This window comes from Paramormyrops kingsleyae, chromosome 25 (assembly GCF_048594095.1).
Source record: "Paramormyrops kingsleyae isolate MSU_618 chromosome 25, PKINGS_0.4, whole genome shotgun sequence".
Lineage (NCBI taxonomy): Eukaryota > Metazoa > Chordata > Actinopteri > Osteoglossiformes > Mormyridae > Paramormyrops > Paramormyrops kingsleyae.
This window is the reverse complement of record NC_132821.1, coordinates 5,923,260-5,946,660: the sequence shown is the minus strand read 5'-3', so window position 1 is coordinate 5,946,660 and position 23,401 is coordinate 5,923,260. Positions and strand designations below refer to the sequence as shown.

Here is a 23,401-nt window from a genome sequence, read left to right as displayed (position 1 = left end):
CATGTCTGCTGGAGGCATGGTAGGTGTAGACCTTGTATGTTAAGAGCAAAATTGTCAGCTAGGCACTCGCACAACGTGTCTTTGCTCCTGCCATGGAGGCATTACAATAGTTCTGCTCAAGAAAATAGTTCAATACTGAAGACTTTGCTAGAAGCCACACAGCTACCTTCTTCGTTGGGCAGTGAACATGACAGAGGTGAACAGCAGTGGCCTGGAGAAGGATAGTTATGGAGAAGAAAGAATTTGAAGCGGTTGTGTAGAGGAAGTGTTGACCAATTTCAACGGTTGGCAAGGATCATAGCCACGATCATGTAATTGTGAAATACGTAACTGACAGACAAGGGTAGTGGTGGTCCTACTTTTTCCTGTCTCTTGGTGCTGTGGCTTAGTTGGTTATAGTGCCTATCTAGTAAACAGGTGATCCTGGGTTCAAATACCAGCAGTGCCTTGAGTTTCACTGTAGGGAATGAGATGCTGTGAGGTTTCTGCATTTTTTCCACTGAAGGCAGTCATTGTGGGAAGAAGCTGTCAGAAGCAAATCATTTGCTCCAGGTGAGGCTTTAGTTCAGAATCTCCGCATGGCCCAACCAGACGCTGCCATGTGCATAGCAGACGCTGACTGATTACAGTACAGGAGTCTATGACTCAAGGCGTGTGAGTACACTATGTCAGTGTTTTCTCGAAAAATGTTGTCCACACAATAGTCTTGGGCCCATACCTTACTTTCCTTAAGTAGTATATCACTGAAATCTGGCTGAAGTTTCAGCAGATTCTCATTATCTCAATTGCCACCATCACGATCCACTGAGTGAAGAAGCAGGGGAGTCTTGACTGACTGACATAATGAAGAGTGTACAATCGGCTAGAATCTAAAAATTTTATGCTGTCAGGCTACTAGTTGTAGTACTTGGACAATCCCTGAAGTAAGAGGTGCAATTCTTACCAGGGGGTGCTGTGGCTTAGCTGGTTAAAGCGCCTGCCTTGTAAACAGAAGACCCTTGGTCCAAATCCCAGCAGCACCTTGTTAATGCTGATGAATCTTTTCCCAAGAATAACCTTCATGTCTGCTGGAGGCATGGTAAGTGTAGACCTTGTATGTTAAGAGCAAAAGTGTCAGCTAGGCACTCGCACAACGTGTCTTTGCTCCTGCCATGGAGGCATTACAATAGTTCTGCTCGAGAAAATAGTTCAATACTGAAGAGTTTGCTAGAAGCCACACAGCTACCTTCTTCATTGGGCAGTGAACATGACAGAGGTGAACAGCAGTAGCCTGGAGAAGGATAGTTATGGAGAAGAAAGTATTTGAAGCGGTTGTGTAGAGGAAGTGTTGATCAATTTCAACGGTTGGCAAGGATCATAGCCACGATCATGTAATTGTGAAATATGTAACTGACAGACAAGGGTAGCGGTGGTCCTGCTTTTCCCTGTCTCTTGGCGCTGTGGCTTAGTTGGTTATAGTGCCTGTCTAGTAAACAGGAGATCCTCAGTTTAAATCCCAGCAGTGCCTTGAGTTTCACTGTAGGGAATGAAATGCTGTGAGGTTTCTGCATTTTTTCCACTGAAGGCAGTCATTGTGGGAAGAAGCTGTCAGAAGCAAATCATTTGCTCCAGGTGAGGCTTTAGTTCAGAATCGCCGCATGGCCCAAGCAGACGCTGCCATGTGCATAGCAGACGCTGACTGATTACAGTACAGGAGTCAATGACTCAAGGCGTGTGAGTACACTATGTCAGTGTTTTCTCGAAAAATGTTGTCCACACAATAGTCTTGGGCCCATACCTTACTTTCCTTAAGTAGTAGATAACTGAAATCTGGCTGAAGTTTCAGCAGATTCTCATTATCTCAATTGCCACCATCACGATCCACTGAGTGAAGAAGCAGGGGAGTCTTGACTGACTGACATAATGAAGAGTGTACAATCGGCTAGAATCTAAAAATTTTATGCTGTCAGGCTACTAGTTGTAGTACTTGGACAATCCCTGAAGTAAGAGGTGCAATTCTTACCAGGGGGTGCTGTGGCTTAGTTGGTTAAAGCGCTTGTCTTGTAAACAGGAGATCCAGGGTCCGAATCCCAGCAGCACCTTGTTAATGCTGATGAATCTTTTGCCAAGAATAACCTTCATGTCTGCTGGAGGCATGGTAGGTGTAGACCTTGTATGTTAAGAGCAAAAGTGTCAGCTAGGCACTCTCACAACGTGTCTTTGCTCCTGCCATGGAGGCATTACAATAGTTCTGCTCGAGAAAATAGTTCAATACTGAAGACTTTGCTAGAAGCCACACAGCTACCTTCTTCGTTGGGCAGTGAACATGACAGAGGTGAACAGCAGTGGCCTGGAGAAGGATAGTTATGGAGAAGAAAGAATTTGAAGCGGTTGTGTAGAGGAAGTGTTGACCAATTTCAACGGTTGGCAAGGATCATAGCCACGATCATGTAATTGTGAAATACGTAACTGACAGACAAGGGTAGTGGTGGTCCTGCTTTTTCCTGTCTCTTGGTGCTGTGGCTTAGTTGGTTATAGTGCCTGTCTAATAAACAGGAGATCCTGGGTTCAAATCCCAGCAGTGCCTTGAATTTCACTGTAGGAAATGAAATGCTGTGAGCTTCCTGCCTTTTTTCCACTGAAGGCCGTCATTGTGGGAAGAAACTGTCAGAAGCAAATCATTTGCTCCAGGTGAGGCTTGAGTTCAGAATCTCAGCATGGCCCAACCAGACGCTGCCATGTGCATAGCACACGCTGACTGATTACAGTACAGGAGCCTCTGACTCAAGGTGTTTGAGTACACTATGTCAGTGTTTTCTCGAAAAATGTTGTCCACACAAAAATCTTGGGCCCATACCTTACTTTCCTTAAGTAGTAGACCACTGAGATCTGGTTGAAGTTTCAGCAGATTCTCATTATCTCAATTGCCACCATTACGATCTACTAATTGAAGAAGCAGGGGAGTCTTGACTGACTCAAATAATAAAGAGTGTACAATTGGCTTGCTTCTAAACATTTTCTGCTGTCACGTTACTAACTTTAGTAGTTTGATAATCCCTGAAATGTGGGTTTCAACTTTTAATAGTGGGTGCTGTGGTTTAGTGGTTTAAAGCGCCTGTCTCGTAAACAGGAGATCCTGGGTCCGAATCCCAGCAGCACCTTGTTAATGCTGATGAATCTTTTGCCAAGAATAACCTTCATGTCTGCTGGAGGCATGGTAGGTGTAGACCTTGTATGTTAAGGGCAAAAGTGTCAGCTAGGCACTCGCACAATGTGTCTTTGCTCCTGCCATGGAGGCATTACAATAGTTCTGCTCGAGAAAATAGTTCAATACTGAAGACTTTGCTAGAAGCCACACAGCTACCTTCTTCGTTGGGCAGTGAACATGACAGAGGTGAACAACAGTTGCCTGGAGAAGGATAGTTATGGAGAAGAAAGAATTTGAAGCGGTTGTGTAGAGGAAGTGTTGACCAATTTCAACGGTTGGCAAGGATCATAGCCACGATCATGTAATTGTGAAATACATAACTGACAGACAAGGGTAGTGGTGGTCCTGCTTTTTCCTGTCTCTTGGTGCTGTGGCTTAGTTGGTTATGGTGCCTGTCTAGTAAACAGGAGATCCTGGGTTCAAATCCCAGCAGTGCCTTGAATTTCACTGTAGGAAATGAAATGTTGTGAGCTTCTTGCCTTTTTTCCACTGAAGGCCGTCATTGTGGGAAGAAACTGTCAGAAGCAAATCATTTGCTCCAGGTGAGGCTTGAGTTCAGAATCTCAGCATGGCCCAACCAGACGCTGCCATGTGCATAGCACACGCTGACTGATTACAGTACAGGAGCCACTGACTCATGGTGTGTGAGTACACTATGTCAGTGTTTTCTCGAAAAATGTTGTCCACACAAAAATCTTGGGCCCATACCTTACTTTCCTTAAGTAGTAGACCACTGAGATCTGGTTGAAGTTTCAGCAGATTCTCATTATGTCAATTGCCACCATTACGATCTACTAATTGAAGAAGCAGGGGAGTCTTGACTGACTCAAATAATGAAGAGTGTACAATTGGCTTGTTCTAAACATTTTCTGCTGTCAGGCTACTAACTTTAGTAGTTTGATAATCCCTGAAATGTGAGTTGCAACTTTTAATAGTGGGTGCTGTGGCTTAGTGGTTTAAAGCGCCTGTCTCGTAAACAGGAGATCCTGGGTCCAATTCCCAGCAGCACCTTGTTAATGTTGATGAATCTTTTGCCAAGATCAACCTTCATGTCTGCTGGAGGCATGGTAAGTGTAGACCTTGTATGTTAAACTAAGCCTCCTTTTTTCTCCTTAGTCATTTCTTTTCTTAATTGTATCAGTGTAATTACCACACACTCGTGTCAGTTATGGCAGCTGTGTCTTGTGGTGCTAAATGAAGCAAATTATATTTGTTTCTGACAGACGACCGACTGTTTTATCTTGCGCCAAACCGCACAACATAAACATTGCAAATAATAGTTCTTAACTATTATTTTGGTGTGATTTTTTTTTTTTTAGAAAATCCTGTACATTGCTATACTGATTTGGGAAGATCGGCTCTCAGTTGCCCCATGACTAGTCAATGTACTTCATGATGACAGGTATGAGTGCTACAGGGTGGTTGTCATTCAGGCAGAAGACAGAAGACTAATTCAGCAAAGGTGTGATGGTGGTATTGTTTAAGCACGTGGGGACGACTGCCTGACTCAAGGAAACGTTAAAGTTATCTGTGAAGACATCATCCGCCTGGGTGTTACGCTCCATGTCACATGACCAGGTAATGTTGTGTGGTCCCGCTGCTGTTTGTGAGTTTACTCTCAGCAGAGATCTTCTCACATCAGCTGTGAACAAACACAGTGCCTGTTGAAGAGAGATAGATAGATAGATAGATAGATAGATAGATAGATAGATAGATAGATAGATGATAGATAGATGATAGCATCGCCTTGGAGGAAATCTCCCGTTTGCGTGTTTCACCCATTAAAACACACCTCACATATCTGTCCAAGTCTCTGGGGCTTTTTCAGCAGCATTTAATGTCTGATGCTCATATTTTTGTGGAATGAAAGAAGCAATAAAGCAGTTTAAGGCACATTTACTCAGCTTTGAAACCAGGGTTACCGACTCTTACGCATCTGGTGTGACGCTCACACTTCTTGACTGTCAGGCTCAGGAAATCTATAATATTCTATTATAAACTCATAATTAGCTACACCAAAAGCGTTGGGGTAGTTCACAAACCCTACAGACTATTTACAAGGTAATAAAACTGTTACATGCATGTAAATGTGTGTGCAGACTTGTCTCCAATTGGAAATGTCACACCAGCCAGCTGACCAAAGTTGGCAGCCCTGTGAACCTCTGAAATATATGTAAATAACCAGGAAAACCTTAGTTTTTCATTCAGGCCACACACTGGATTGTGTTAAATGTCCTAGACAAAAAGTAACGATTAGGCTAAATAAAGATGTGACTCAGAAATGCCTGAGTGATTAAGTATCCAAGGCCTATGAGATACTGGCACCATATCCAATGTCCCCCATTGTGGGGACCCAGATAAACAGCTTTTGGAAATGGATTCATGCATTTGATCTAACTCAGTACAGAAAATCACCTCCATATATCCATATGCATCCACAGGACATTGAGGGCTGTGCTGCATTTAATCGTAAGCTTGTTAAGGTATAGAGGCCTTCATAAATGTCTAGTTTTGCAAGAACAATGTGGTCAATCCTCTTTGAAAGCTGCCAGCTGGGAAAGCATGTTGGATTATTGGACAAGACATACAGTCATAATTGCTTAAACAAGTTGATTTATCAGTCTGTTTTATAATAATACACTGGTCCTTTCTGAATAACCCCTCACTCTATTGAATACAGTGATCTGATGCCCATTGCTAAAATATGGGCTGCAGCACTTGATACACACTCACAGGATGATAATTCATTGCATGGAGATTTCGGTTCACTTACATTTTCTTCATATTGTGTGTGGTAAGTGCAATAACATGATAATCTACTCAAACATGTCTAGGTCTGTTTTAGACATCGAGCCAAGGCAAGAGAAAATGTTATTTACTGATCGGTAACACTTTTCCTGAGGGGGCACAAATAATGTAGCATTATGCTGTTACTTCTGTATTACTTAACCACAAAATAAGTCTTAGTGATCAGCTTGATTTTGTCCGTGAATATGGCCGCTGCACACGCTGCATCGAACTGCTGCTGTCATGGATTTTTAAAGGTCACCGGGCAGGAAACGGCAACATCACGTTCATCTCAAACGGGAAAGTACTAAACTTCAGCGGCGCGATGTCTGTTCCTGCAAAATATACGAATAATTTATGGCTTATAATATTTGATTTATTTTTATTATAAAAGAACGCAAATGACTGCTAATTACAAACTGGCACAAAAAGAAGCGTCTATTTAAAATGGAGTAATCATGGCATTTTACAAATATTGCGAATAGATCCGCTTTTTTATAATTTAATACTGAAGCTATTATATTTAGTAATCTATGTTTTGATCCACCTATAGTGGCATCCCTGAAAAGTACACATTGTTTCTGGATCGCTTGTTCTGTGAAATGACGTGTCCAGTGGATGTAAGAAATATGGCAGCAGCTTGAAAGACATTATAAATGACTACAGTCACCGTAGAGAATGTTAATCTGCAATAACAGGGGTAGAATTACTTTGTTCGGGGGGCACAGCAATGTTTGCCTTTTATCCCCTCAAATATAGGAGGGCACTAAGGCATTTTCCCGTAGGTTCGGAGGGCACCAAGGCAATCAAGAATTACTGGCCAGGGCACTGAGGCAAAAAGGTATATAGCCGGACGCATGAAATATTTAGCATTCTGACATTTTCAAGGGAAATAAATGCATTAGCACCCTGTGAAATAGTGTTAGACTAGCTATTGAAAAAAAGATGCTGTTGCCTTCATTCACCTACTCAGTAATGACGAAATGTTTTATGAAAAAAAACAGAACCAGCTATTGTCAGTGATAAAAACTTTTATTTAATGAACATTATTTTTACTGAGACATTGACACTAACATGACTAACAGAACTTCAAAATAATGCATGAGTGACCATATTCAAGCCAACTAACTAACACTCGCCAACTGTCCCGAGCCACTCAAACACTGTCCCGAGACACTCAAACACTGTCGCGAGCCACTCGCTAACTGTCTCGAGCCACTCAAACACTTCCGCGAGCCACTACGAACTGTCCCGTGACAGTAGCTGCAGGACAGTACAGTTTATGCTCTAACTCCTTCTCTGTTTTCACTTCAATTCAATGCACATCTGGTATCAATTATTTCAATCTTCTATGAATTATTACAGTCTATTATAAATTATTACAACGTCAAGTAATGACAGATAATTTCCATAACAATAGATGCGGTATGATTGGGATAGACATGCAAAACCAGCGAAATTACCTAAGAAATTTGGTTATTTTCAGGGTCTTAGAAGCAGCGGCCGTCATTTCAGCCTGCTTTCTTTTTTTCACCCGATCTTTGGTAGGCATTTTAATTGGAACTTTGTGGCCTTATAACAGGTCCTTAACATGTATTTGTCGATGTAAATCGATGATTGTTCACGTGCCAAAAATACCACCAATACAGCCTCACTTTCAAAAGAACTTCTAAACCTTCTCACCCTCCCTATTCTATGAACATGTTGCTATTAGTTTCGGAGGGAGGTACGCATCGGCTAGAATAGCCGCTCTGAATAATTTAACCATGGAGGCGTGGCTAACGTAAAATTATGGGATGCGCTTATCAACCCAGACATCATGGACATGGCGACAGAGAAGTAAAAAACGGAAGAACTTCTTGATTTCATAAGTTTATTGACTTTATTATGATCTAAACATACACAATAGGGCACAAAGGCAACTGAGGAAGAGGGCACTGCAAGTATCTGCCGGCAAGAACTTGTAAATAATCAGGGCAGCACGGCAAATTGCTAAGGCACGGCGGCTTTTGCCGTCGAAGCCGTCGATAAATTCGATCCCTGCAATAGATAATGAATTTAATGGCTTAATGGATGGCTGTGCATATTCTTACACGTCTATTATTAATAATTATGCATTGTTGGAGTCAGAACTCCGCCAGTTCCGTTGATGAGAAGAGATTCACTACACAGTCGAGGAGTAGTTGCAAGTCACCAGCTTATTCTCTGACAGATTGCAATCCGGGAGCAACCATCTGACATACATTCAGCATGTACAGGAAGAAGCTCGAACCATAGGTGTCGGCTCTAGGTCTTTATAGGCCTTTTGGGGTGTGGCCCCCCTTTTCTGTACTTTTCCACCTACGTGACTACCACATACATTGACATTTACTCTAGTTAGCCATTAAGTACGTGTCCCCCCTCCCCTTTTATATTGTGCAAAAATTTGAAAAAGTATTAGTTCACCCTGTCCTCTGGCACAGGTCATCTCGACCTGTTCTCTCGCTATCAATTCCTGATTTCTGCCAACTTCATGAAGTCAGATCGCCCCATCCTGCAAGCCCAGTATCAGTTCCCATGTCCAGTGTCTGCATTATATTCAACACTGTGTTATTAGACATTAGTAAATTAGCATTGGCATTATTGTATAATTAACCCCTCAGCATGTAGATAAATTTAGTGGTTTTTGCCAGTCGGGGTTGGATTCAGTATCTATCTTATGGAATATTATTTAGCACTTTGAAACGAAGAATATAATCATTATGGTATTATTAAAAAGCATGCCAAATACCCATGATGTAATCATTACAATGTAATCATTATAATGTAATCAACACAATGCAATCAATTGAGTATGTATTTGCACCTCGTGTTAGCCCAGGGCTGGGCTGGCCATCTGGCTTACCAGGCAATGCCCAGTGGGTCGACGCACATTATACGTATTTTAAACATGCACTTTAAGGAGTGTTCCAGAAGCACCCTGTAAAAATGCAAATTCACATTTTGCACTTAAGGAGAGAGTCCTCACTGCCTATGGGTGCCGTCTTAGGACAATACTAACGAATCTCGCACAGAAAACACATACACTCACGGCATGCGCAAAAAGAACAAATGCAAAGAATTCTTTTCTTGTGAAATTAAAGATGTACAACTACATCAGAATATATTTTAACCATCTTACACTCCCACACAAAAACAAAGACAATATGAGCAGCTATAAAGTATTTGTAAAAAAATATTTTTTAAAACAATTAAATGAATTGATAGTGTTTTTGGTGATGATTTTGATGTTTTATTTGTCTCATTTGGATGTTGTCTAAAATGACACACAGAAACTCACCTAAAGACAAACATGGAAATCCATCTACACACAATGCAAAAAGACACACTCATCACAACAATTGTGTGAATACAACCATAACATAGTATTAATGGTATTATTAAAAAAAAAACATGCAAACACACTTACATTTCTGTAAGCCTGGTCTGGTCCTGCACTCTCCACTGTGGTCCACACTATAGGAGATGCAGAATGACATAGTGCTGCTGTATCCATTTATTTATTGGTGCCACTTCTTCACATACATGCTTAAGTATTTGTAGCGTGTCAGACTCACACTCTGTACTCACTTCAGCTTCTCCAGTTTACAGTTGGGATCCTCCAGTACAGCAGAGAGCAGCTTCACTCCTGAGTCTCCTGGGTGATTGTAGCTCAGATCCAGCTCTCTCAGGTGTGAGGCGTTTGACCTCAGAGCTGAAGCCAGGGAAGAACAGCCTTCTTCTGTGACTCTACAGCCTGACAGCCTGCAGAGAGACAGACAAAGACTCCCCAATAAATAAGATCACCTCACCATTACAAGCATTGGGCCTCATTCACCAATATTTTCTTAAGAATTCCCTTAAATATGTTCCTACGAAATTTAAGAACAACCTACGTCAGATTCATGATGTGTTCTTAAGTAGCAGAATTGTTCGCACCTTTGTTCTTAAGAATGGTGAGTCCCACGTCTTCGTAACTGAAAGAGCGTGCCAGTTTGTTCTAATTAGCATAGGGAAACGCCCTGCAATTTCCCATAAAAGGGCGTGAGATTGTAGGGCCGTGGGCAAGGAATGGCGAAGAGACGCGCAGGCTGTCAGCCGCTTGGCACTAAGAGGAAAAAAAACTTCAGTAATGCTGAAGTAGAAGTATTAATACAGTAAAATCCCGTTATAGTGGTCTCGCTTATAACGGAATATCGTCTATAACGGACGAGGTTCGCTGGTCCCGGCCGTGCGCCTTTAAGAACATGCAGAAAAAGCATTGGATATAACGGACTGGCATATAACGGAATTTCGCTTATAACGCACAAACAATTTGGTCCCCAGGGCCGCTTTTAGCTGTAGTTCTGTTCGGCTATAACGGACATGCAGGCTCCGCCAAGTTGGATTACTACATGTACAATATAATAATCTATACCACAAGTGTGTCTACTGGGGTGTGGCATGAGTAAATGGTGTCCTGTAGTTGTGTTCTGGGCATACAGCAACTCTGGATGTAACAGACTTTGGGTATAACGGACTGTTTTGCCAGGTCCCTTCAAATCCTTTATGACTGGATTGTACTGTACAGGAGGTAAATGCAAATAGACACATTATTTAGTAGCATAACCAGTGGATATAAAGCCCCCAAGAAAGCTGATACATGGAAAGATATCACCTTCTCTGTGAACGCTGTGTGCCAAATAAATCTAAATGATCTTCAAACATGCGTTCCCTTCTCAGAGCACGATTGGCAAGCTCTTCAAGAAGTAACAGAAATGCCATTTTGATAGCAAGGCCAATGCGCAGAAACAGACCTATTTATAATCCGCATGATCGCCGTTATTACCATGAAAATAATTTTTACACTTTAAAATTCTTTTTTTATATTTTACTTTTAGAAATTATTCAAATACTATCATTTTATCAACTGTAGATTGAACAAAACTGTTATAACCGATTATTTTGAACAAACTATCATTGCTTAAATGTGCGTACGAATGGTCTTGAGTGTGCGTAGATTCTGTTATTAGCTAAGAACAAATTCAGATAAGAAAACATTGGTGAATGTTAGAGGTGTAACGATACGCGTATTCGTATTGAACCGTTCGGTATGAGGCTTTCGGTTCGGTACGCATTACAAACCAAACGATTCAGAAAAATACTTTTATCCCTCTGGAGTCGACGGCATCATCAGCGATGCCGAGTATCTTTCTTGTCTATTTCAGTTCATAACTCGCTGAAATCTTATTATACTGTAGAAACATGAAAAAAACGCTGACTAAATCCGTAATTGGTCTTCTTTTCAAAACGTCCATTGTCGGAATTATTAAAGTTTTTAAAATTAGGCTAAATCGGCAAGAAAGTAAACCATGTCACCTTACTTTGATTTACCTGCATCGGGGGCGTATAGTACCACTCTCACCCGAAGATCGCTATTCACATTCTAAATAGCCGCATTAGCGCGTATTCAAATCGCATTCGCATGGTCATTTTATTAACAGCGCAACAGTGACAAAGTAAACTAAGATTAAGATGAGTTTAATGCCAAAACAAATATATAAGAAATAATTTATTTGCCATGAATTATGTTTATGATATTGAATGAAATGTGTGATCATGCCCCAGTCAGTGAAAGTGTGTTCCCTACCCCTAGACTCCAGAGGGTTATATTTGAAAAAAAAATAAAAGAGAATAAAGTGTGTAAAATATAATGTTTTCAGTGCTACTACGCTCAACAAGGCAGCCCAAACGACGTGACAGGCAACGTGTTGACTGCCCCTCCCACCCCCAAACACTACTCCAGTCAGTCAGGCATTTGCTGCACTAGTTCGTTGCAAAATGGCTAGTAACATTAATGCAATTATCAGACCAGAAATAGAGGATCCTCCTATAACCAACAGGTCTGGAGTTTGGGAGCACTTTGGTTTCCCTGTAAGTTATGAGGGTGATGGCAAGAGAGTGGTGGATAAAATGTGGACACACTCATCTTCCTGGAAAAAAAACTTAAAAATTGATTGAAACTGAGTTCCATATAAAAACAAAATTGTTCTTTTCTTTCTATTAGTTTACAACTACTACAAAATGACATAAATATTTTTTATCAGGAGCTTTTTGGTTTTGGTTATAAAGGAGGTTTTGTTTTATTTGCTGCTAAAAAGAAACCTCAAGATGGGTGAAGAATAGCTTCATCATTGTTTAAAGTAAAAGAAAAAAACAAGATCATACTTTTTTGATGTTTTAATAAATAAAAAAGTGAAAAAAATCAAAGAAATTATCTGGCATTTTTTTTTATTTTTGCTGTACCGAAAACATACCGAACCGTGTCACCACTGTGTCGTATCGAACCGAACCGTGATTTTTGTGAACCGTTACACCTCTAGTGAATGTCAGAATCTTCGTAAAAAAACATTCGTACGTGGGGTTTAAGCGTCTGTGTCTTGAAGCGGCTCTGATCGCCCACCCACTTGCAAATCGCGCTATTCGCATGATAATAACATGATAATCCGACAGTTAGTATTGGGTAAAGAAATATGTGAATACGCCCATCGTGACCAAAATAAACAAGAGCACATGTCTGGGTAGTGTTTATACTGATCGGCTACAATATAGCACACGGATACATCTCTGCCGCTGAAGCTTTGCGCCAGTGTTGCCACTTTCAGCAGCGAAGCTCATACCTGCGTTCATGGCTCAGTGGGCTAAGCCTGTGTGCCTGCAATCATGTGATCGCCGATTCAAACGCAGTGTATTTACAACGTGAATAGCGATCTTCCGCTGAGAGCGGTCCTAAACGCTCGCGATACAAGTAAAACAAAGAAAGGTGACATGATTTGCTTTTTTGCCTATTTAACCTAATTTTAAAAACTTTAATACTTCTGACAATGGAAGTTTTGAAAAGAAGACAGATAACGGATTTAGTCAGTGTTTTTTTCATGATTTTACATAATGATTTCAGCGAGATATAAACTGAAATACACGAGAAAGATACGCGGTCCACGATGCCCTCGTCCCCAGAGCGTTAATAATAGTCACTACATCATATTTATCGCTTTCTATATTTATATAGTAACAGTTTTTCATTTTTCATTCCATCTACCAATAAATTGTGAAAGGGATTTTATTGTTGCTACTTTTCTTGCATTTCAAACTGCTTTTCCAAAGTGATGGGTGTGGGGTGCAGTGACATTCCAGACTGATGGGCCATTGACAGCATGCAAAGTACTACAGGTGTGAGGACACCTATCTCATCAATATTCATTGTGAAGGCCACTGACTTTGAGAAAAAGAGTGTCACTCTAAAGTACTAACACTTTAGTAATCAAACTACATAAAATTTCAGAATGTCACTTTCACCTATATGTAGCCAACCCCTGTGTCTATAAGTTTCAGAGCTCAAAAGTCTTACCTAGAAATGTCTATAATGTGATTTTTTACAATTTCTCAGCATGTCTGAAAATAGGTTTTTGAAAAGTATATGTTTATAGTTGATTTTAACAAAAAATAGAATAATAACATTCTAAGAGGTCTCAGATTATTGGTGCTGAGTTTGTGCTGAATAAAAGCAAATGTATCACTTTGGGATAAATGTTTTTTAGATAGGTGAAATATTTTAAAATGTCAAGGCATGTCAGACTACCCCGAAAGTGGAAAACATGCCTCAGACCCCAGGGGGTTAAACTCCTCCACTTGCGGAAGGATCCCATCCCTGACCCAGAGAGAGCATTCTACCCTTTTCCGGCTGAGGACCATGGTCTCGGATTTGGAGGCGCTGATTCTCATCCCAGCCGCTTCACACTCGGCTGCGAACTGTCCCAGCGAGAGCCGAAGGTCACGGTCTGATGAGGCCAACAGGACCACATCATCTGCAAAAAGCAGAGACCTAATCCTGAGGTCACCAAACCGGACACCCTCAACGCCCTGGCTGCACCTAGAGATGAACAGAATCGTTGACAAAGGACAGCCCTGACGGAGTCCAACCCTCACCGGAAACAAGTCCGACTTATTGCCGCTCATGCGGACCAGACTCTGGCACCGGTCATACAGGGACCGAACAGCCCTTAAAAGGAAGCCCGGCACCCCATACTCCCGGAGCACCCCCCACAGGACTCCCCGAGGGACACGGTCGAATGCCTTCTCCAAGTCCACAAAACACATGTAGACCGGTTGGGCAAACTCCCATGAACCCTCCAGAACCCTGCGGAGAGTATAGAGCTGGTCCACTGTTCCACGGCCGGGGCGAAAACCACACTGCTCCTCATGAATCTGCGGTTTGACAATCCGGCGGACCCTCCTCTCCAGAACCCCCGAATAGACCTTACCAGGGAGGCTGAGGAGTGTGATCCCCCTACAGTTGGAGCACACCCTCTGGTCCCCTTTCTTGAAAGTCTAGAGGCACTGCCCCTGATGTCCATGCGATGCTGCAGATGCGTGTTAACCAAGACATCCCCACAGCATCCAGAGCCTTCAGGAACTCTGGGCGGATCTCATCCACCCCTGGGGCTCAACCACCGAGGAGCTTTTTAACCACCTCAGCGACCTCCGCCCCCGAGATAGAGGAGTCCACACCCTAGTCCCCATACTCTGCTTCCACATCGGAAGGCGTGTTGGTGGGATTGAGGAGGTCTTCGAAGTACTCCCTCCACCGACCCAAAACGTCCCGGGTTGAGGTCAGCAGCACCCCATCCCCACCATAAACAGTGTTGATGTTGCACCGCTTTCCCACCCGGAGCCGCCGGATGGTGGACCAGAATCGCCTCGAAGCCGTCCGGAAGTCGTTTTCCATGGCCTCGCCAAACTCCTCCCAAACCCGAGTTTTTGCCTCAGCGACCGCCGAAGCCGCATCCCGCTTGCCCTGCCGGTACCCGTCAGCTGCCTCTGGAGTCCCACAGGCTAAATAGGCCCGATAGGACTCCTTCTTCACACTGGTGTCCACCAGCGGGTTCGCGGATTGCCGCCACGACAGGCACCGACTACCTTACGGCCACAGCTCCGGTCAGCCGCCTCCACAATGGAGGCGCGGAACATGGCCCATTCGGAATCAATGTCCCCCGCCTTCCCCGGGACATAGGAAAAGTTCTGCCGGAGGTAGGAGTTGAAACTCCTCCTGACAGGGGATTCAGCCAGACGTTCCCAGCAGACCCTCACTATACACTTGGGCCTGCCAGGCCTGGCCGGCTTCCTCCCCCACCAGCGGAGCCAACCCACCACCAGGTAGTGATCAGTTGACAGCTCCGCCCCTCTCTTCACCCGAGTGTCCAAGACATGCGGCCGCAAGTCCGACGACACGACTACAAAGTCGATCATCGAAGTGCGGCCTAGGGTGTCCTGGTGCCAAGTGCACATATGAACACCCTTATGCCTGAACATGGTGTTCATTATGGACAATCCGTGGCGAGCACAGAAGTCCAACAACAGAACACCACTCAGGTTCAGATCGGGGGGGCCGTTCCTCCCAATCACGCCACTCCAGGTCTCACTGTCATTGCCCACGTGAGCATTGAAGTCCCCCAGCAGAACAAGAACAACACCCCTTCCAGAGACTCTAAAAAGGGTGGGTACTCTGAACTGCCGCTCGGCGCATATGCGCAAACAACAGTCAGAACCCGTCCCCCCACCCGAAGGCGAAGGGAGGCTACTCTCTTGTCCACCGCGGTAAACCACAATGTGCAGGCGCCCAGCCAGGGGGCAATAAGTATGCCCACCCCTGCTCGGCGCCTCTCCCCGCAGGCAACTCCAGAGTGGAATAGGGTCCAACCACCTTCAAGGAGACTGGTTCCAGAGCCCAAGCCGTGCGTCGAGGTGAGCCCGACTATGTCTAGCCGGAATTTCTCAACCTCGCGCACCAGCTCAGGCTCCTTCCCCATCAGAGAGGTGACATTCCATGTCCCAAGAGCTAGCTTCTGCAGCCGAGGATCGGACCGCCAAGGTCCCCGCCTTCGGCCACTGCCCAGCTCACAATGCACCCGACCCCTATGGCCCCTCCTACGGGTGGTGAGCCCATTGGAAGGGGGACCCACGTGCCTTGTTCGGGCTGTGCCCGACCAGGCCCCATGGGTATAGGCCTGGCCACCAGGCGCTCGCCATCGAGCCCCACCCCCAGGCCTAGCTCCAGGGGGGGGCCCCGGTGACCCGCGTCCGGGCAAGGGAAAACGTGTTTCCAATATTTTTCTCATCATATGGGGTCTTTTGAGCCGAACTTCGTCTGGTTCCTCACCCCGGACCTGTTTGCCATGGGTGACCCTACCAGGGGCATAAAGCCCCGGCCAACTTAGCTCCTGGGATCACTGGAACACGCAAACCCCTCCACCACGATAAGGTGTCGGCTCCAGGAGGGTAGGGGAGTCTTTAGTGATTGCAAAACCCAGTTTAATAATGCTAATCCATTTCTATTCATCTTATTCTTCCCAAGGATTGATTTTTGCTACTTGCCTCTGTTAGTTGGCTGTTTATTACATATGCAAACACAGACAAGTATTTATTTGTTTGACTGTATTTTTCTGATTCTTTATTGCATTGAACAGTAGCCGCACGCCTAGTTTTGTTGTGTATTTTATATACAATGACAATAAAGCTTCTATTCTATTTTATTGTTATTCAGTGCCAGGTGCCAGTACTCTCAGCAGATACTGTGAGGTGCCGGTACTCTGAAGAGAAAAACAAAGAGGTGCTGGTACTGCATACCTGTGAGTACTGACCCACTTCAAGCACTGAATACACTGATAGAAAAGCATATAGTTTAATTTGCAAAGTACCAATTGAATATGGAAGGAACATGCAGTGTAATGGCTATATCTTTTTTTTTTACTTAAACACAGGGTGAAATATGGCCCATAGTTATGAGTCCAAATGATCAGTGGACGTATCTTTGCCAGCGACTGTAAACTGTCTGTGTTAGTAAAAACTGACCAGTTTGCTTTGGTTGTAAGATATTACAGCTACTAAACTGACTTTTGAATATAAAGCTAACATTACTTTTGGTTTTCATTACAGAGTCAGACTGATACACAGGACCTGGTTTCCTTACAGCCATAAACATCTAAGCAATGGCTCACCAAGAGGTTTGGCTACAGCATTTCGGCATTTGATGCATTTTGTCCATAAATACCAGACACTGAACGGCAGGGAAGCTTAAGCTGAGTAGCGATTTTCAGCTGAAGGTTGCTGAACATATCAGACAAAAAGCTCCCTCTCCACAGTGCTCTTCCCCAGGCTACTTCCATACCGTACCGCCCTACACCAAATGGTACAGACGGGCTGCAACAGAATAACTTAATCTAAAATATGTATAATTATATTACTTCCGTACCGCCCTACACCAAATGTTACAGACGGGCTGCAACAGAATAACTTAATCTAAAATATGTATAATTATATTACTTCCGTACCACTCTACACCAAATGTTACAGACGGGCTGCAACAGAATAACTTAATCTAAAATATGTATAATTATATTACTACCGTACCGCATACACCAATTGGTACAGACGGGCTGGAGAAAAATAACTTAATCTAAAATATGTATAATTATATTGGATGCTGCCTTAACTTGATGTTTGTAGTCTGTTTTGATTTGATTTTTGATTCCCTGATCCGTCCTTCGGTTACTGCTCGCAGCCTTGGGGTTACCATGGACAATCGTCTGTCCTTTTCCTCACATATCGCCAACGTTTCCCGCTCTTGTCGGTTTCTCCTGTTTAATATCAGAAGGATACGTCCATTTCTTTCCACACAGGCTACCCAGATACTCGTTCAGTCCCTCGTCATCTCCCGCCTTGACTACTGCAACTCGCTTCTAGCGGGTTTACCACTGAGCGTCATTCGTCCCCTCCAACTGATTCAGAATGCAGCTGCTCGACTTGTTTTCAGCCTTCCCAAGTTCTCCCACACCACTCCTTTGCTGCGCTCCCTACACTGGCTTCCTGTGGCTGCCCGCATCAGATTCAAAACACTGATGCTCGCATACAAAGCCAAAAATGATCTGGCTCCATCCTACCTAAAAGACCTCATCACACCCCACACTGCACCACGATCTCTCCGGTCCTCCAGCACTGCTCGACTGGTCCCACCACTCCTCAAGGCACAAGGAAGACACACCTCTCGGCTCTTCTCTGTTCCGGCACCAAGTTGGTGGAATGAACTCCCCCTAGATGTCCAAACAGCTGAGTCACTGAATGTCTTCAAAAGACGACTTAAAACACACCTTTTCCAGAAATACCTGAATTAGCACTTCTGGCATTTATAAAAAACGCACTTTCCCAACAGAGTATTAGATCGATGGTATTCATAGCCTTGGTTTTATTGAGCTAGTATCTGGAAAAATTCATTGTAGAGTCTTAAAGCACTGATGTCAGTCGCTCTGGCTATGGCTGCCAAATGCTGTAAATGTAAATGTAATTTTGACCCTATTGTTTTAATGTGCTCTATTGGGTCTTAGACTATTTTTATTGCTGTTTATATTGGACAGGTTTAAATAAGCTTAAATAATAAGGCAGAAATAAACACATGTGTGTCTCCTATAGTAATGAAAAATCACAGCAGGTGTCTTCAGCAGCCACATAAGACTGTGAGCAGGAAAACTGACTTCTGTTAACGGAAAGTTCAGTGCATGTGTGTGAGTGACCATAAACAGGTCTGTGAGTCTCATGGACTAATCTCTGACATTCTGCACACTCAGAACTCACTCGCCGACCTCTTGCTGGAGTATCTGGAGGAACTTGATGATGAACAGCTGAAAAAATTTAAATGGAAACTGAGTCGCACTAAGTATAAAGAGTTAAAGCCCCTTCCCAGGGGTCAGGTGAAGGACTTGGATAGAACAGACCTCGCCAACACGATGATAAGTTACTACAAGGAAGTTGGTGCTCTTAGGGTCACACTTGAAATCCTGATGAATATCACCCTGAATGACCTTGCTGAGAGACTGAAGGCAGACATGCAGAAATGTAATCATATTTTAACCTTTCTTGTTTTTCATATAAAATGTAACCTTTTTTAGGTCTTGAAAAATATATTAAACAACATTATATGGGAAATAATGAAAAGTTTGATACATACTGATGTTGAAGACAGAAATGAATATGAAATTCTTTTTTATTTCAGGTAACCAAGCAGGAAGTGAGCTGGGTGACGTATCAGAGAAAAGTAAGAGCTGTACGCTATTATCTATATGTATGTAGTGTTTCAGAAAAAACTCTGTATCATGTGACATTTATAATTTATCATAGTTAAATAATGATCAATGTGTGTGTGTGTGTTTATACTGGTCAGAAATTGTCCATTTTCCTCCCATATTTCTTCAGGGGAACTCATGATGGACAGAATAAAATGGAACCTGAAGAAGAAATTTGAGTTTGTCACTGAAGGGAAAGCTAAGGAAGGACAGCCAACACTTCTCAAAGAGATTTACACAGAACTCTACATAACTGAAGGTGGAACTGGAGGAGTCAATGATGAACATGAAGAGAGACAGATTGAAACAGCATCCAAGAAAAGGCGAACAGAAGATACTACAGTCAAGTGCAATGATATATTTAAATGTTGCTGTCAGTACTATTAACAAATATGTGTCTGTGTCTTAACATATTTTCTTTTTCCAGGCTGAACAGCTGTAATCTCACAGAGACATGCTGTGACACGTTGGCTTTAACTCTCAGATCAAACACCTCACCCCTGAGAGAGCTGGACCTGAGTGACAATGACCTGCAGGATTCAGGAGTGAAGCTGCTCTCTGATGGACTGGGGAACTTTCACTGTAAGCTGGAGATACTGAGGTCAGTCTTACTGGGTATTCACTGGCTCCTCGTAGACTTTTCGTTTTTGTGTCTGTATTTTTGTTATTGTCCCTGTTTGTACTGCCTGTTTGCTGTTTCATTAAGTACGACCATTCAACACTGATAAATATCGGAGCAACAAAGGCACAAGTCGCGGCTTTTGAAATTATCGACCAGGGGCTGCTCGTCACAATAACTCGAAACCAAGGTGGCGGACGCGACTCACCCGATCAAACGTGGCCGGCGTGGCCGGATCCAAGTGAGGGCGAAACGCCGTGGACTACGACATCCACTGCGTAGCATTTTCCTGGCCAATGTCCAGACTCTGGACAACAAATTGGACGATCTCCGTGGTAGACTTCATCTTCAGCGAGATCTGCGTGGCTGTTGTGTTTTCTGCCTCACAGGAACATGGCTCACCGCCTGCACACCGGATCCGGCTGTACAGCCAGACGGCTTCTCTATCTATCGCGCTGATCGGTCGGTCTCCTCCGGGAAAAAGAGAGGTGGCGGGGTATGCTTTCTCATCAACAATGCATGGTGTACGGATGTGGGAGTTATCTCACAAAGCTGCTCTCTGGACCTGGAGTGTTTGATCATCAAGTGCCGGCCGTTTTACCTGCCTAGGGAGTTTACAGCTGAGCACATGGCAGCTGTTTACATCCCCCCGCAAGCAAACACCAGCACCGCACTTAAGGAACTATACCGCCTCATTACGGACTGCGAAAACACACACCCCGACGGTCTGGTTATCATTGCTGGGGACTTCAACAAAGCAAGCCTAAGGTCCATTTACCCCAAATACTACCAACATGTCTCCTGCCCCACCAGGGGTGCTAATATGTTGGACCACAACTGCACCGCACACAAAAACGCATACCGCTCGCTCCCACGGCCGAACCTCGGCCAGTCAGACCATCGCTCTGTGCTGCTCCTCCCTGTTTACAAGCAGCAGTTGAAGCACGTAGAACCGGCCGTGCGAGAGGTGCACTGATGAACTCAGGAAGCGGGGGAGACGCTTAGGGACTGCTTTGAATCTGTGGACTGAAATGTTTTCAAAGAGTCCCCTGGAAATCTGGACGAGTATGCCACAGTGGTCACGGGCTTCATCAGGAAATGTGTGGAAGACTGCGTACCCACAAAGTCTGTACGCGTATTTCCCAACCAGAAGCCCTGGATGTGTGCTGAAGTTCGCTGGCACATCCAGGAGCGCAGCAGTGCATTTCACTCTGGAGATACTCAGGCATACAAAAAGAGCCAGTATGATCTCCGAAAAGCCATTACTGTAAATACGCAAAGCGTCAGTACGCCCACGAACTAGACTCTCAGTTTAACAGCACAGCAGACGCTCGTTGGATGTGGCAGGGCATTCAGTCGATCACGGACTACAAACCCCGGACTCACGCGGCCACAGTTACCGCCGCTTCACTGATGAGCTGGATGAGCTGAACGTGTTTTTCGCTCGCTTTGAGCTCGCTAACATGGACAAGCCCGTGCGTCCCCCCGCAGCTCCGCAAGACTCCAGCCTGAGGCTCTCCGAGGATAACGTGAAGAGGACTTTTTCCCGACTCAACATCTGTAAACCCGGCCCAGACAGAGTTTCAGTTCGCGTCTTAAAAACATGTTGCGACCAACTAGCTGCTGTCTTTACGGATATTTTTAATACATCTCTGAGAGTCTCATCTGTCCCTACCTGCTTCAAGCACTCAGCCATCATCCCTGTCCCTAAGAAAAATAAAACAGACTGCCTTAATGATTACCGCCCAGTAGCACTTACTCCCATAGTCATGAAGTGCTTCGAGAGGCTGGTGCTAGAACACATCAAGGACATCATCCCTGACAGTCTGGACCCCTTCCAGTTTGCCTACTGTAGCAACAGGTTCACGGAGGATGCCATCTCCATAACACTCCACACCACCCTGTCTCATCTGGAAAACAAGAACTGTTATGCCAGTCTGCTGTTTGTGGACTACAGCTCTGCATTTCACACCGTCATTCCATCCCAGCTCATCACTAAACTCCTGGATCTGGGGCTTAGCTGTTCACTGTGCAACTGGGTACTGGATTTCCTCACCGACAGACCTCAGCAAGTGCGTATTGGTGGAAAAACCTCCTCCATCATCACCATGAGCACTGGCACCCCGCAGGGCAGTGTGCTGAGCCCCCTGCTTTACTCTCTCTACACCCATGACTAAGTACAGCTCCAACACCATCCTTAGGTTTGCTGACGATACCGCCGTAATAGGTCTGATCAGCGAGGATGATGAGACGGCCTATAGGGAGGAGGTCAGACTCCTGGCAGAATGGTGTCAGGACAACAACCTCACCCTCAACATCAACAAAACTAAGGAGATGATTGTGGATTTCCGCAAACAGGCAACAGAGCACAGCCCCATCTACATCGAGGTGAGGCTGAGGAGCAGGTCAACAGCTTTAGGTTCCTCGGAGTCACCCTCACAAATGACCTTAAATGGTCAAGTCACACTGCGACAATAGTCAAGAGAGCACAACAGTGCCTCTACTTCCTCAGGAGACTGAGGAAAGCCCGGATGTCCCCCAGAACCCTGTGCAGATTCTACAGGTGTACTGTGGAATCCATCCTGACAGGATGCATCACATCCTGGTACAGCAGCTGCTTTGTTCAGGACAACAGAGCTCTGCAGCGTGTGGTGAACTCAGCACAGAAGATCACGGGCACACAGCTCCCTTGCACAGAGTGAGATTTTCTGTTCTACACACACATTTACATGTATGTAAGTTTTTTACCTTGTAAATAGTCTGTAGGGTTTGCAAACTGACGTAACCCAGGTAGCATTCCCATGCAGCACTTTTAAAAAACATCTTAAATTACATCTTAAAAGTACTCAGTTGTGCTGTCATTTTTAATTTTAATTTTTTTTTTTTTTTTTTTTTGTGTGTTTGTCATAATTTTCTGGATGATTTCATGTCGTCTTTGTATGTCATGTTTTCTTATGTAGGGACTACAGATGTAAACTAGCGATTGTGCTACAATCTGGCTCATTTACAAGCATTACTTGATTATGTCATTGTAGTGTTTGTTCATTAATGTGCATTGTCCCAAAAATAAAGAGACTAATATGGGGCCCATATGGGAAAGACATGGGCCATCTGGGCTGGCCCAGCTCACATTTTACCCATGTGGGGCCCATATGGGCAGAATCTGGGCAAACCCATATGGGGCTGAACGATATGGGCCCCATATGGGCAGGATCTGGGCAAACCCATATGGGGTAAATGTGGGCTTAACGATATGGGCCCCATATGGGCAGGATCTGGGCAAACCCATATGGGGTAAATGTGGGCTTAACGATATGGGCCCCATATGGGCAGGATCTGGGCAAACCCATATGGGTTAAATGTGGACTGAACGAAATGGGCCCCATATGGGCAGGATCTGGGCAAACCCATTGTGTTCACTATAATTTGCAGGGGTGCCACATGTGTTTTTGTTAAAAATAACTATTTCTTGAAGGTTTTTTTTTTTTTTTTTAATAAATTTATTTCAGTGAAAGGTTGAATTTCTCATTTTTTTTTCAGTGTGAGATGAAGCAACTTCACCAGAAGGTGGATTTTTTTCTTACCCTTGTACAAAGGGGTGCCAATAATTTCGGAGGGCACTGTACAGTATGTATAACT

At 44.1% G+C, this 23,401-nt stretch overlaps 2 long non-coding RNA genes and 5 other non-coding genes across 7 annotated transcripts; 6 read left to right on the top strand and 1 right to left on the bottom strand.

The window, feature by feature from the left end:
• Positions 1-2,007: 2,007 nt before the first annotated feature.
• Positions 2,008-2,081, top strand: trnat-ugu (transfer RNA threonine (anticodon UGU)). The gene has a single exon. It is a non-coding gene; the product is annotated as a tRNA-Thr (tRNA).
• Positions 2,082-2,492: 411 nt separating this feature from the next.
• On the top strand, positions 2,493-2,566 carry trnai-aau (transfer RNA isoleucine (anticodon AAU)). Its single transcript has one exon. It is a non-coding gene; the product is annotated as a tRNA-Ile (tRNA).
• Positions 2,567-3,066: 500 nt separating this feature from the next.
• Positions 3,067-3,140, top strand: trnat-cgu (transfer RNA threonine (anticodon CGU)). The gene has a single exon. It is a non-coding gene; the product is annotated as a tRNA-Thr (tRNA).
• Positions 3,141-3,551: 411 nt separating this feature from the next.
• On the top strand, positions 3,552-3,625 carry trnat-agu (transfer RNA threonine (anticodon AGU)). The gene has a single exon. It is a non-coding gene; the product is annotated as a tRNA-Thr (tRNA).
• Positions 3,626-4,124: 499 nt separating this feature from the next.
• Positions 4,125-4,198, top strand: trnat-cgu (transfer RNA threonine (anticodon CGU)). Its single transcript has one exon. It is a non-coding gene; the product is annotated as a tRNA-Thr (tRNA).
• A 5,224-nt stretch (positions 4,199-9,422) lies between these two features.
• Positions 9,423-10,177, bottom strand: LOC140583148 (uncharacterized). Its single transcript, XR_011985908.1, has 3 exons — positions 9,932-10,177; positions 9,584-9,757; positions 9,423-9,469 (listed from the first exon to the last, which is right to left on the bottom strand). It is a non-coding gene; the product is annotated as an uncharacterized lncRNA (long non-coding RNA).
• An 8,859-nt stretch (positions 10,178-19,036) lies between these two features.
• On the top strand, positions 19,037-19,689 carry LOC140583011 (uncharacterized). The gene is made up of 3 exons (XR_011985800.1): positions 19,037-19,115; positions 19,274-19,485; positions 19,571-19,689. It is a non-coding gene; the product is annotated as an uncharacterized lncRNA (long non-coding RNA).
• Positions 19,690-23,401: the final 3,712 nt, after the last annotated feature.